Source organism: Phaseolus vulgaris, chromosome 6, assembly GCF_051622355.1.
Source record: "Phaseolus vulgaris cultivar YP4 chromosome 6, ASM5162235v1, whole genome shotgun sequence".
NCBI classification, from domain to species: domain Eukaryota; kingdom Viridiplantae; phylum Streptophyta; class Magnoliopsida; order Fabales; family Fabaceae; genus Phaseolus; species Phaseolus vulgaris.
Genome location: NC_143503.1, coordinates 12,530,225 through 12,545,062, shown reverse-complemented (window position 1 = coordinate 12,545,062; position 14,838 = coordinate 12,530,225). Strand labels below are relative to the sequence as shown.

Genomic DNA, 14,838 nt, shown 5'->3' with positions numbered 1-14,838 from the left:
GCTTCTCGTACATGTTAGACAATGCTTCCATGATACCTTTCATCGTCTTCTCCTTCAGAATGTTGAACGCAACATTCTTGGTGAAAGAGAGTCGAATAATGGACATAGCCTTCCGATCCAAACCTGCCCACTCTGCATCAGACATCTTTTCTGGCTTGTCACCCAAAATCACGTCCAAATCTTTCTGAACTAACAAATCCTCAATTTGCATTTTCCACCAACTGAAATCTGTACCATCGAATTTTTCAATTCGGAACTTCCAGTCTTCTGCCATCTCAAACGACTAGTCGAGATACTCGGTACAACTAATTTCTGATCTTGGCAACTTCTTTTTTTAAATCAAGAACACAAAAATTGCACCACCCAAAATCACTCACCAACAGACCTGATCGCAGTCCTCACTGCAATGGCGCTCCGCCGCACTGGACCGAAACTGCCAGGACGAGCATCGTCGCTGTTCGCGCTCCGCACCACCACCATCGCTAGTCATCGTTGTCGCACTGCACTCTGTGTCGTCTCAAAACAGCACACCTGGAGAACGCACACGCAACCCTAGCTTTGGGGTGCCGCTTTTGCCCCTACGAAACCATAGCTTTGGGAAGCTGTTGCCACCCTTGCGAAACCCTAGCTTTGGGACGCCGCTGCAGTCTCAATTTTCATGTCTCGTCGATTAATTTCTGCTGATCGAATATCTAGTGTGTAAACGAACTAAGCTCTGATGCCACTTGATGGGAAAAAATGCATGCGGAAGCAACACACATAATCACGAATCAACTACAAAAAATAAACAACACAGAATTTAACGTGATTCGGTCGCCAACTGCAACCTACATCTACAGGAGCAATTATTAGGTTTTATTTATGTCCTGTTGCACACCAATTACAAGTACAATGATCTCTTTAAATAGAAATTATAAAGGGGACACAATGATTAAGCTCACTCACTAAACATGGTGTCTAGTCAGTCCAACCCAATTGGTCCTGGCTTCATACCCAACACATATAATATTTGATTTAGAACATTGTTTTCATTGAATAATGCAACTATATATATATATATAGGCATTTCAAAGATTACCATTGATAGTTGACGTGTTGATCTTTAGTCGTATGGTAGTGCTTTATCTGAGTTGGTAGGTATGTTGCATCGATACCTTTACGTATGAAAATCGGTCTTTTGTTTCTGCTTTCTGTTATAAACATCATTCTCTATAATATATATGTGAGTGTGTGTGGTCAATTCTATTTGCACAAGATAGTCTAATGGTTGCATTTGACTAGCATCTTTATCTTATCATTACTTTTTTATGTGCTAGTTATTTAGTAATCTCGTTTTTGCTTGTATTATGTGGTCATAAACAATCTTGTAAGAGGTACGATGAAAAGATTCTTGATAGATAGTCTATTATTCTTATCATAAACTTGATGAAAACATTAATTCATCAAAACTTAATATTATTTTTTTGTGATAAAAACAATAGGGATGTCTAAAAGTCTTTGTTAAGGGAACCGTTTAGATTAAACTATCAACTGGATTGTTGAGAGTAGACTATCTAAATCTAACAATTTCTCATTTTTATAATGAAACATGTTATCATGCTTTGCCTTTTCATTTTAATTTTAATTTTTTTTAAATGAAGTTTTCTCAACATCTTTTGAGCATAAGACAACCAAAGTAAAGCATTAAGATTTTTGAGAATTTTGGAGGAAGATAATAAAAGGTTTTGTTATAATAAATCATATCTAACACAACATATTAAGGCATATTATTAAAAAAAACATGATTTTTAACATAGTTGTTTTAACAAAGTGTTTCATAAGATGATAGTTGCACTATAATATATAAAGAGCGAACATATATTAAGGTGTAAAAAGAAAGATATTAAAGCATAAAAGAAATTAATCAAAGATGAATGAGACACTCATGAATTATAAAGAATATAAACAAAAGGCTACTCATGATGAGTCTTATGCATGTACATAATAGAAAAATAATCTAAGAAAAAGAATAAATTTTTTATACTACTTCTTTCGCTTTTGTCATCACAAAAGGTGGTGTTAGGAAAAAGTTCAACATTGATGATTTTGATTAAGTTCTTAAAATACAAAGCATAAAATATGGTCATGTATCATTTGTAAGATTTTTTTAATAAACAAATCATGTAAATGAAGCGGGTGTTTCACCTATCAGATGATACAACATTACGTAGTCTTATTGCACATTTGATAAGCATTAATGATTTTCATATAATATGTGCATAGTATAAACTAACATCATACTTCACAAATATTTTTGTATGCTCATTGTATATCGTAGAGAATGTTCCTCTCATGCGTTTGACCAAGAAGGTTCAGTCAAGCACACATCCAATCAATGATCTCTTGGAAGAAGAGCCAAAAGTTGATTTGTTTCATCAACTCCCTAGAGCCAATAATGCAATACTGGAAAAGACTATACATTTTGCACGACTCTACACTTTACACATGTTCAATTAAAGGCATTATACGTTTATGTGCAACTGACTCCAAAAATATGGGAGGTTAAATGGAGCTTATACTGAAGGTACAATTGGCTCAAAAAGGTGGGTTGAATAGAGCTTGAACTTAATTCACAAAGTTAAAAAGAACAAATCAAGCACAAAGTCTAACAAATAAAGGTTAGAGAAAGAGAGAAATAAACACAATATTTTATACTGGTTTACCCAACAACAAGGGTTTTGTGTAGTCACCTTAAACAACACGCTCAAGAGCCTTTCACTAAGTATTATCCACCTCTTCAGGTCACCAAATGCTCTCTACCTCTCTAGGTACACCATGTATTCTTACACATCTTCAAGTACACCAAGTATTCTCTACCTCTCCAGGCAACTATTCCTAATCTCCCCTTGAGATCCAAACCTCTTAACAATATAAGAAATCTCTCTACTAAGAAAAAAATGAAAGCTCTAAGGATATACTTCTCAGTGTTAAGAACTTTTACAAAGGTTAAGCACATAACCCAATCTCGGAATTTTCTCTACAATAGTATATGTAACTACATAACACTATTCTAATCACACAATTGAATATTACTTTGAAATTGGTGTTCTTTTTATTCTATGTAAACTCGTTGTTGTGCTTTTTATCTTTAAGGTCTTTATATAGCCTTTAGAGTATGATCATTGAAGCTTTGTCTTATTCATTATAGTCATTAAACGCTCAATATAAAAAAAAAATCTCCGATTGATCTTTGCACATCTTTGATGTGTGAGTCATTTCAAATTCTTTCTTTATATTCCTTATATTTGAATATTGTAGCTTTAATCCTCTTTACATCAATATCTTATTCATTCTACAATACATTAGGGGCTCAAAATTGAAACTTTAGCTTTGATGCATTCTTCATATCTTTAAACAATTACTTAGTCTTCAGATAGTTTATTTATCTGTATAAAGTCGAATGTTGAAGCTTCAATAATCTTAACTCATTCAACTGATGAGATCTACCACGTTGCTTATCCTTTATTTTAGTAGACGCTCAAAATGAAAATGATAGCTTTGATGTAATCTTCACGTCCTTAGGCATATATTTACTCTTCAAATTATATCTTTATCTGAATGGATATGAATGTCTAGGCTTTGGTGATTCTGGACTTTAAACATTCCTTTTTAGTACTATTCATCATCTTCTTCATATAAGACGCTAAATATGGAATTTTCATATATGAACTTTTTAATGTGTTGTATCACTTGTTTGTGCTTTGATACTTTTTCTCTTTGTAAATCTTCATTCCAGTGGCTTTATTGTTAGAGTTAAAGGCCTTAAACAAGAGGGGAAGAGGGTGAATTGTTTAATAAAAGATTTTCGAAAATACTGGACAAGAATGAAGATTAATTCAAAATCACAAAAGAAGCAATCAGATCAGCCAGGAAACAAAACTGTTTTAAATTGATTCCAGGAAATCAATCGGTTGTTTATGCGAATCAACCGATTGTTTTTGTGAACAGTTTACAAAAAAAAAGATCAAACATTTTTAAAGCAGTGAGGGATAGAGATATTCACACACAAAGTTTATACTGGTTCACTCTTAACCTGAGCTACATTCAGTCCCCAGAAACTCCTGAGCATTCCACTAAGTAATCAACCACAGATTACACAACACAAACACCAAAGAGGTGATCTTGAACCCTTCAAGAATACTCACCCTCTTTGAAACACAAACACTACAAGTCAGAACATCCTCTGATTGTAGACACCAGTACCTTTCAAGTTTGACAATTATGAAATGAAATACAAGAATAGGAAAGATCACACCTGATACAAAACGAATACAATAGATCCTATTCCACTCTTAACCAAAGCAAAGCCTAAAGTAATCTTGCAATCTTGGAAAAATTGTAATATCTTTATGTAATCTGATCTCTCTCTCATTTTAGATATGTAAACACTAGTTATATAGCCTAAAAAAATAGCTGCCTTTTACTTTTAATCAGGGGTCAAAACAGATTTGAATCATGAAAAACAGATTTAACAGACTTAACCAATTCTGTTAAGATTTTAAAAAAAATCGATTGAAAGCACGATTCAACCGATTGAATTGGCCTTGACTGTGAGGTCAACCAATTTAAGCTTTTTCAAATCCCAAAACCACCCGTGTAAAACAACCGATTGAAATAATAGATCAACAGGTTGTTTTTCACTTACTTTGAAAAACACTTTTCTTTTGAACAAACATGATTGATTCAATTTTGGATTAAGTTAAGAGTGAATTGAAAAATTATAATCTACCCAGAATCCATGCCCACAAGCAGCAACCTTGTCTTCAAGCAATCTTGATTTGGAGACATCAAAGCTTCAAGTTCAACATTGATGATACTTGAATCTTCATTTGCGTGAATCTCACTATTCGAATTCATCGTTTTATCGTTAGTCGCTTGATATGGAAACTTTGGCTACTAGCTTATATGGGTCTTTATGATTCTTTGATTATTTCTGGGAATAATACCAGTATCAGTGAACATTATAACTAACATAATAAATATCGTTGTAATCAAGACTTTCTTTTCTCAGATTATTTCATTGTAAAATATTTTCAAATGCTTTTCAATTTAACATAGAATTTGAATATTGAAGTGTAATCACATTTTAACCTCGATATCTTTCCACAAAATACATTTAAAAAAACTCTTTAACATGGAAAATGTGTGTGCTCTATTTTTTTTAAAACTTTCCAGTTAAACCACTATTCATTTGGAAACCTTCCAATACATTTGTAAACTTAATCGTAAATGCACAAATGTATTAAAAAAAAAATTATAATTAGTATGGAAAGTGTTTTTCATCAAAAAATTATTGAAGCAAATAGTGTTTGAGTTTTTCAATATGCATTGTGTTACATTATCAAATATGAAAACTTTCCAAAATCATTTAATCATTTATCTTATTTGAAAAGAAAATATTTTCTATGATTTAAGAATGCCAATTAACATTGGAAAACATATCAGCAATGTCATAAAACATTTAAAAAATATAATATTTAAGTATGAACACTTCCCTAATATAGTAGTGTGTAGAAGACATGATGATCATAAGTGTAAGCTTCAGTGATCGTCTGATGAGATTATGAAGCACTATGTATTTGAGCTTTCTTTGTGCCTTTGTGTTCGTCCAACATGTTGTCTCTTTTGGGACTGTCTGACGAGACCTATGTTGACTCTTTGACAAGTATACCAAGTCAGATGTAATATTTTATCTTAAAAGACGGATGTCAAACCCACAAGGAACAATTTTCTTAAGATTTTACTTCGTAAAATTCACTAAGTATTGCAATATGTAAAATAATTTGATTGAAGATATATTAAAATTGTTTGAAGAATTTTTTCTTGTAAATTAAATAAAAATAGAGAAAATGATTATAAGAATTTAGTTAATAAAATTGGGATTGAAGTTAATCTTTCTCACTCATCTGTATTTTGGATACATAAAAATATACAATATTCTGAATTAAGTAAGGGTGGGCAAAAAATCCAATTATAATAAAACTGCTCTATTTTTACATTCATCCAATTCATTTAATATCCATTTGTTTAAATTTAATTTTTATATTGATCCACATTTTATCAATTTTCTGGATCAAATATCCCATTTTATTTAAATGGATTTTAGAATCTACAAAATTCAGATTTCCAATCCGTATGACCTTCAGTAACTCTTTCACGTGCATATACTTCTCCATTCTTCTTCCTTTTTCATTTATACTTTATTATCCTTTTTTTTAATTCTTAGAATAATTAATTTCTATTATTGTTATTTTCTTTTGTTAAAACTAAAGTTCTTTCTATAAAAAAAACTTAAAGGTCACAAAATCATATATTAAATTTTATAAAAAAATTGTTTTGATTTTTTACTTTTTTTTTAACAGACAATTTTTTTATTTTATTTTCTTCACTTAAGTATTGCATAGATTTTCAGTCGTCTCCATGTATATACACTTGAGAGGGACCATATGCAAACAGTAATATACCAAAAAAATTTATCAAAAAATATATTTACATTTAAAGGATATTCTATACCGTAAAATATAAATTCAATGGTTGATTTTTACCCTCATTACTTTAGCAATAAAATAAAAAAAAAATCACTAATTTTATGTCTAGTTTGTAATTGTATACAATTACTTTTTCTGTATCACTGAAACTGTAATGTTAATTTTAAGTATTATTAAATTATAATTTTATTATATTTTCTTCATATTTATATGATATTAATTTATTTACATATTATTATATTAATATTATAGTAATTTTTTAGAAAATATAGATTTAATTTAAAAATCCAATTTAATTTATTTTTTTTATAAAAATATGGATTTAGATTTAAAATCAAATATTTGGATTTGGATTGGATATGAATTAGATTTTACAAAATCCAATCCATGAGTGCAGTTTTGTATTTGTAAGTTTTTAAAGTTTGACAATTTTATATTCAAACATTTATTCATGTTTTGAGGAGAAGGAAGGATTAGTAGAACAGTAGTTATAATTTTTTATATTATTAAATTATAATTTTATGATATTTTTTTATATTTATATAATATTAATATTTTTTGCATAATTTTATATTAATAATGTAAGTTTTTTTTAAAAAAAATTAAAATTCAATTAATTGTTTTTATAAAAATATGGATTTGGATTTGATTTGAATTGGATTTGGATTTATAAAAATCCAAATTGATTTATAGAAAAATATGGATTTGGATTTAAAATCCAATCCAAATATTTGGATTTGGATTATGTAAAAATCCAAATTAGTTTTATAAAAAATATGGATATGGATTTAAAATTCATTCCAAATTTTTGGATTTAGACTGGATTTGGATTGGATTTTTCAAAATCCAATCCATGACCACCCTTAGAATTAAGTGAGATTGATGCAACATAAAGATTCATTCACATTGATTCCTCAATTATGAAATTATTAAGATCATCTCCTAAACACTGATTCCTCAATTATTTAACAAACTTATCATGAAAAAAAGATGTTATAAAGCATTTGATATATCAAAACTTATTCCTAGCATCTAAATATATCAAGTATTTTCAATTAGGACAAATTCTTAGAAATATTTTCCAGTCATATCCAAGAATCTAATTCAAGAATAGAATCAAGCTTTCAGCATAAAACAAAAATACCAATATCAAATAGAAATAGAAAATCATATATAAATATTATCAAAATATATAAGAGTTTGAAAGGATTACATTAAATCTCAAAGGATGGAAATTAGCCATTCATGGTATCCATTACACGCTTTAAAAGATGATAGAAAACAAGAGGAGAAAGTTGAAAGACTTTCTCCTTCATGTACGACTACTAGGGTTTCTCCAGGAGTACTCTTCTCCTTAACTCCTTTATATTTAACCTTTTTTCGGGCTTTGGGTAAGTGTCATCTCGCTCAAGCTAGCAAATTTTGCTTAAGTAAGACTTTTAATTAATAACCTCTTCTCTATGGAGCATTCTAGCTTGGGCGAGTCTTGGGCAAGTGATGTGCAAGATTTCAGCGAACTTGAGCTAGCTTGGGCGAGCTTGGCACTAGAACAAGCTCGATCTCTAGAGCATTCTCACTTGGGCGAATCCTTGGCGAGAGCGAGAACCTGATGCATGAACGAGCTTGAGTGAATTTGGCTTTTGGACTAGGTTTTCCTCTAGACCAATTTTGCCTAAGCGAGATTCTTGGATGAACAATTCCTTGTTTTCTATCTTCTAAAGCCTCTTTATTCATCCTCTAGCCCTCTGCTTCATTTTTCCTTAATTTCCTGAAATTAACAAGGTTGCCCAAGCCTTACCCCATCTTCCATGAACCGGAAGCAAACGAAAGAGATCAAATGACTTCATTAATCTTATGACTAAAAAATATATTATTAAAGTCTAAACTTCTCAAATTATGGTTGAGTCATAGATTAATCAACAATTAAAATCCATAAGTGTCTAGCTTTTTACATGAAATTTACTGCCCCCAACCTAAAATCGTGTTTGTCCTTAAGCAAAGTAATTGACTCCATGCAATAACAACTTATCCTCCACTTGTTGCTTGGTCATGTGGCCTTGTAGGTAAACATGTAGACTTTCTTCTTGCCTCTTCAATGATGTGTGTTTTATGCTAGTTGAAGTTCATCTCTAGTAAATGTTTCCAACATCAAATGTTCTAATAATAGTTATTTACTTTTGGCTAAATTAGATCATGTAACCAAAGTCGTAACCATAAATGCTTTTGAAATATAAAACAAAATGAAAACTATGGTGACAATGAAGTTATAACATATATATATATATATATATATAAAGGTTTATATAAAAAGTATACATCATAAATTGTTTTTATTATAAAACATGAAAAAGGAAACAAAAGAAACATGATACACTATTAGTTGCAATTGAACTTTATTCTCTTTTTTTTGAAAGAGAATTCAAAAGCTCTAACGAATCAAGACTTTCCATATTAAGCTTATACTTAAAAACATATCATGGAATGCAAAGCTAAAACAACATAACTGACAAAATTAATTAATTGAAGAAGATTATATCTTAACAAATGTGACGAAGCAACAATTATTTCAAAATCCTATATAAAGGAAAGAAGAAGAAGAAGAATACAATAGCTACATACAAGTGTTATACAACCTTCTAGTATTCATAAGCTTCTAAGTGTTCTTTCTGAGTAAGTGAAACCTTTGAAATACTTCACTTTGTGAAGCAACCTAGTGATTTTAAATTGTTCTCTCTTTCCGAGTTTCTTGTTATTAGTTTTTTAAGTCTTCATCTAGGAGGAAGATTAAGACATAAAAATCATGATTGATTTTTGTACTTGTTGTAACTAAGAGAATTTGTGTACTCGTAACTAAGAGGATTTGTATATTTTTTGTAATCATTAAATTAATTAAATTAATTAGTAGAACCTCATAAGAATTTTTGGAAAAGGTCAACCTAACTCATGTATTTAGTTAAATAAGTATAGAAATATTTTGTATTGTTTTGGTTGTACTTGTTTGCCGGACAATTTAGTTTAGTTATTCGAGAGAAGAGTCTAGTTCTTTATTTAACCTTCCTTCAAGAGCCAACTATTTTAACATTAATTATGTAACACATTAATTTTTTTTTTACTCTTTTAAAACATGGACTAGATTGAATCGGTAGAATTTTTCACTTAACTTATTTATGCAAACTAAACCGGAGTGGACCGTTACTTTTTACGAATTCTAATAATGATGCACTCAAATTTCAAAGATTAAATTTCTAACTATTCTTTATAAGATTCCTTTCTTAACTAAACAAAATCTTATTACCACATTTGGTCTAAATAGAAAATAAGCATAAACTAAAAAAAATGTAGGAAAAATATAACCACATATATTTTATAATTCTGTTATTATAAAGAAAATTCTTCTTTTACAAATACTTTTATATTAAGAACCACTTCATCATAATAGAAGAGCAAAATGGTATTTTTCTTGATATTTTTCCCTGTATATCATAACCAATCTTGATCACAACAAAATATAAAATAAATTGTATGAGTTAAAGTCATCCTTAATTATAAAAAAATATATATAGAAGGAAAAAAATCTCACTTTTAACAAAAATATAATCAAGAAGAAAAAATATCTCATTCTCTGTAAACTAAAAGTAGACTTAATCTTATTCAGCAATTTTCAGTAGGAATATTGATAAACAGAAAAAAAAATTAAAAATAGAATTCAGTATCACATGCAACATTAAAATCTTTTGTTCCATAGCATATAAAGAGACCCTGAAATCTTGCAACTTTTTTTGCTTAATCCTTACATGTGAAATTCATATATATCTCATTAACATAAATGATCTTTTAATTCATGACAGTTACTATATAGTTAACCTCATCTATAATCTCAATATTAATTAATGTTTTCATTAGCCTTCATCCATCTCAAATCACACATGTGTTTACAAGAAAAACTGTTAAATTAAGTTTATTATTACGGTTTTTCAATTATGACAATTTTTCAACTTACATAAACAAAAATGTAAACTTTATATATTAGATGTATTTATGTTTACTATTGAACCGTGATAAAATAAATATTGTATAATCATCATAAAAAAATCTTTTGGGTAGTACTGATCTTATCTGTTCATCACTCCAGTTGGTAACTCCACATTCAAATACCCTTAAAATTTGTTTGATTTATCATTTAAAGAAGACCCTGCAATCACGCATCTTTTTTTTTTTCCTTTAACTGCCTAAGAAATTCATTCTCCTTAATTCTCTTCAGAAAGGTTACTCTTATTTTCTCTCTCCTTTTCTATCTCCTTTTCTATCTGCCTTTATATATCTCTTTCATATCCATCTGAATCTCACACAAATATTTGCTACCCATTTAACTAGGTTGAACCTGATGATACTGTGATTCCATTATCCTCCTCTTCTCTTTCCTCTTCTGACCACTGTACTGATAGTGTTGTTGGTCCATCATCCTCTATTACTCGTCACCACCATATATCAAGAAAGAAAAAAATTGGTAGGCCCGTAGGTTCTAAGAACAAGCCAAAACCATTACTTGGGATTGACAAAGCCAATCGGAATGTTGTAAAACCCGTTTTCATTGAAGTTCCTGCTAGCTATGATGTGATCAAGACAATTGTTCAATTCGCTCGTCACCACCAAGTTAGCATCGTAGTACTAAACGCATCAGCCACTATTTCCAATGTCACTGTTCGTAACACTCATTGTCATGCTTCTTCTTTCACTGTTTATGGACCTTTCAAAAAAAATTTTCTCAACGGTGAATAAATTAAATTTACAGGATACTTACAAAAGTTTATAGAACTACTACCACATTTGTTTACCAAAAAATCAGAACTAACAACCCTCAACCCATTTTCAGGGAGGGTTAAATCTGTTAGATACCAAAATGCCAACCTAAGAAAACCAAGCACAACCAGAACAACATTAACAAACCAGAAACCGCCAGAAACAAAAAAAAACCGCAACCTATTGAAAGTAAAATTCAGAATTAGTATGCAGCAAGCACTACTTGTAAAGTGTTAACAGCAGCTTGGGATGGAAAGCTTAGGTGGGCAGCGATTAGTCTAATCAAAGAGGATGCCCCTGCTCCACACTAATCCAGCACTCAGAGCCGATGAACCATTCGCCGCTCCACACCTTCCTGTTAACGCCATACCCGAAGCCTTGTACCCTCTCCTCATTTCACTGGTGTACAAAACGTACTCCAGCAACCTGTTTCTTCTTTTAGCCCCCCAATCACCCGGCTAGCCACTCCTCTCATTCTGCTGGTTCATAACTGCCACTCTTCACTACTGCAACTCCACTTCTAGATTTGGGACCACAAAATTAATTGCTGCCCTCCATAGCTTCTTCAACCAAGATTGGTATTGCCCCTTCGTTCGGCTAGCATCATACCTGCTTTCCCTTTGTGTTCACAGTTCTGTTTTTGCACCAGCCCCCTTGACATGTGTTACCACCTTGTGTCTACCACATCAAAACCCAACTACTTCAGGAAAATAGGTGATTTTTACAGCCTAAGAGTCAGCACACTCACACCACAGCGAGAAGGCACTGGTTCGGGTTCATAATCCAATCAAAGAAAGCGTAGGAGAAGCCAACTACCTTGTGTTTTAACCACAACCAAGAGTGTAGTTGGGCATTCTGGAAAATCTCATCAGCGTCAGGACCCCTTCCTTTAAAACCACCAGATTCCTTTGTTTCCAAATGCAACTGACAATTGCCGCCCACAATCCTAGCCACACCTGATTTTGTTTATTAAAGAGATTGATTAAATGGAAATTCTACATATGATTCTTAATACCCTTGTTTTGGGCCCCCAAAATACCGATCCAACTATAGCACCTTGACCAAACTCGTTGTGCGAAAACACAGTCAAGGAAGAGGAGTTGAGAGGATTCTTCTAACATATTGCATAACGCACACAAAGACGAATTCACCAACACACCCCTTCTCATAAGATTGACTCTAGTTGGAATTCTATCCAAAAGTACTCTCCAAACAGTGACAAACACTTTTGGCATGGCTTTTGCTTGCCATAAACTACAAAAACACACATTCCCTTATGCTAACTTGTTGATGGTTGGCCAAAATAGAGTAGGTTGATTTAACTGAAAACATACCTTTCAAGTTCCCCCTCCGAAGGAGATGGTCATGGGCTTCCTTACACATACTCCCCTTACTCAGTATAGATAGCAAATCTATCTCCAAATTAGACTCCCATTTGTACCTGTCCCTTCTCCAATTCAACCCCCACCGCCAACTGTCCTCTTCCCATCTTCCTACCTCCCCCACTAACTTACCTTGATCGCAAGACAAAGAGTAGAGTCTGGGATGCAATGTTTTTAGACTAGGGGATTGTATCCACACATCTTCCCAAAATTTCACTGTGGCCTCATTGCCTACTTTCCACGCAGTAGCCTTTTGGAACCATCCTTCTTCAACCCCGTCACCACATATCTTGGCTAGATCCCTCCACCACCAAGATTGGTATTTTAACCTAGCCTGTCTTATATTTGGTTATGTACCGTATTTGGATAAAAGAATTTCTTTCCATTTTCCTCCCTCACCAGACATAAGCCGCTATTTCCATTTTGCCAAAAGAGCTTAATTAAAATTCCTAGTCTCCTTCACTCCCAGACCACTTTCCTCTAGGGGCTTATAAACATTGTCCCAACTAACCCAAGAGATCGATTTGTTTTGTCTTCCCCAATCCCAAAGAATTTTTCTTTGAATGATGCTGATTTTGTTACACACTGTTACCGGGGCTTTGAATATAGAAAGGTAAAACAATGGTATGGAAGTGAACACCGATTTTAGTAGACAAATCTGACTTGCCATGGATAGGAATTTCCCTTTCCATGAACTAAGTCTAACTTCAATTTTCCTTACTACAGGTTCCTATAACTGTTTCTTCCTCGGATTTCCTCCCACTTCTACCCCTAGATATTGGAAGGGGATCCTCATGGTATTACAATTTAAAGTCTTCGCATATGTATTCATGACAAAACTATCCACATCGATTCCCACCAACTTAGATTTGTGGAAGTTGACTTTTAAACCTGAAACCATTTCATAGCACCGAAGGATGGCCTTGATTGCAAAAATATTATCAAAAGAATCTTCACACATGAAAAGTGTGTCATCTACAAACTGTAGTAGGTAGCACTCAATGTTGTTCCTTCCCACCTTTACTCCCTTGAGCATATCCTTTCTCAAAGCTTGTCTTACCATCCTTGCTAAACCTTCAGCCACCACTAAGAACAAGAAAGGGGTCAATGGATCGCCCTGTCTCAACCCCCTAGAAGGTTTGAATTCCTCAGAGGGGCTTCCGTTGACCAGCACAGATACATATGACGAAGCCAGAAACCCTTTAACCCACAATATCCATTTGTCATGAAAACCCAACCTCCGCAGCATATCAAGCAGAAAACTCCACCTTACGGAATCATACGTCTTTTCAAAGTCCACCTTGAAACATACCCCACTCTTCGTCTTCCTCCTAGTCTCCTCGAGAACTTCGTTTGCCATAACAACGTTGTCCATAAGTCCTCTGTCGCTTAGGAAAGCTGACTGGCAATCGTCAATGATCAAAGGCATGATTTTCTTCATATGACATGACAGGATTTTGGTAATGATCTTGTAGATAACTCCAACAAGTAATATGGACCTTTCAAATTAATTTCCCTTAATGGCATCTACTTAAATAATGCTGCTTTCAATAGATCTTCATCTTTATCATCATCAACCCTAAATATTGACCCTTATTGTTCTTTTAGCATTTCCTTTTCTGGATTTAAAGAACGAAGCTTCATCGGGGGTGTTGGAGGAAAAGTTGTTGTAGAAAATGGGGTAATGGTGGCAGCTATTGTTGTGAAGTGTAACGACAATAATAGATAATAGATAATGGGATATTAATAATTGTAATCCTAATGCATTTGTTGAACCTAGAGATATGTATGTAACACAAAGATCAATCTTATTCACCTACTTATGTTGTTGATTACTAAAGATGAAGCTTTAAAAATGTGACATCATTTACCAAATTTAGGTTTTCCTTTTATTGCTTTATTTTCATTTTATATATATTTTTTTAAATTGACTACTTTTTCAGAGCAATTAATGGTTAGTGAAGCATTAAAACATAAAGTTGGTGTAACTTGGGAAACGAGATATATATATATATATATATATATATATATATATATATATATATATATATATATATCTTTAATTTTTTTAATCTTTTATTTGATTAAGAAAGATGAAATTATTTATTATTTTCTTCATTTCTTATTAT

General features: G+C 32.1%; 1 pseudogene; it reads left to right on the top strand.

The window, feature by feature from the left end:
• Positions 1-406: 406 nt before the first annotated feature.
• Positions 407-14,438, top strand: LOC150026667 (uncharacterized; annotated as a pseudogene).
• The last annotated feature ends 400 nt before the right edge of the window (positions 14,439-14,838 follow it).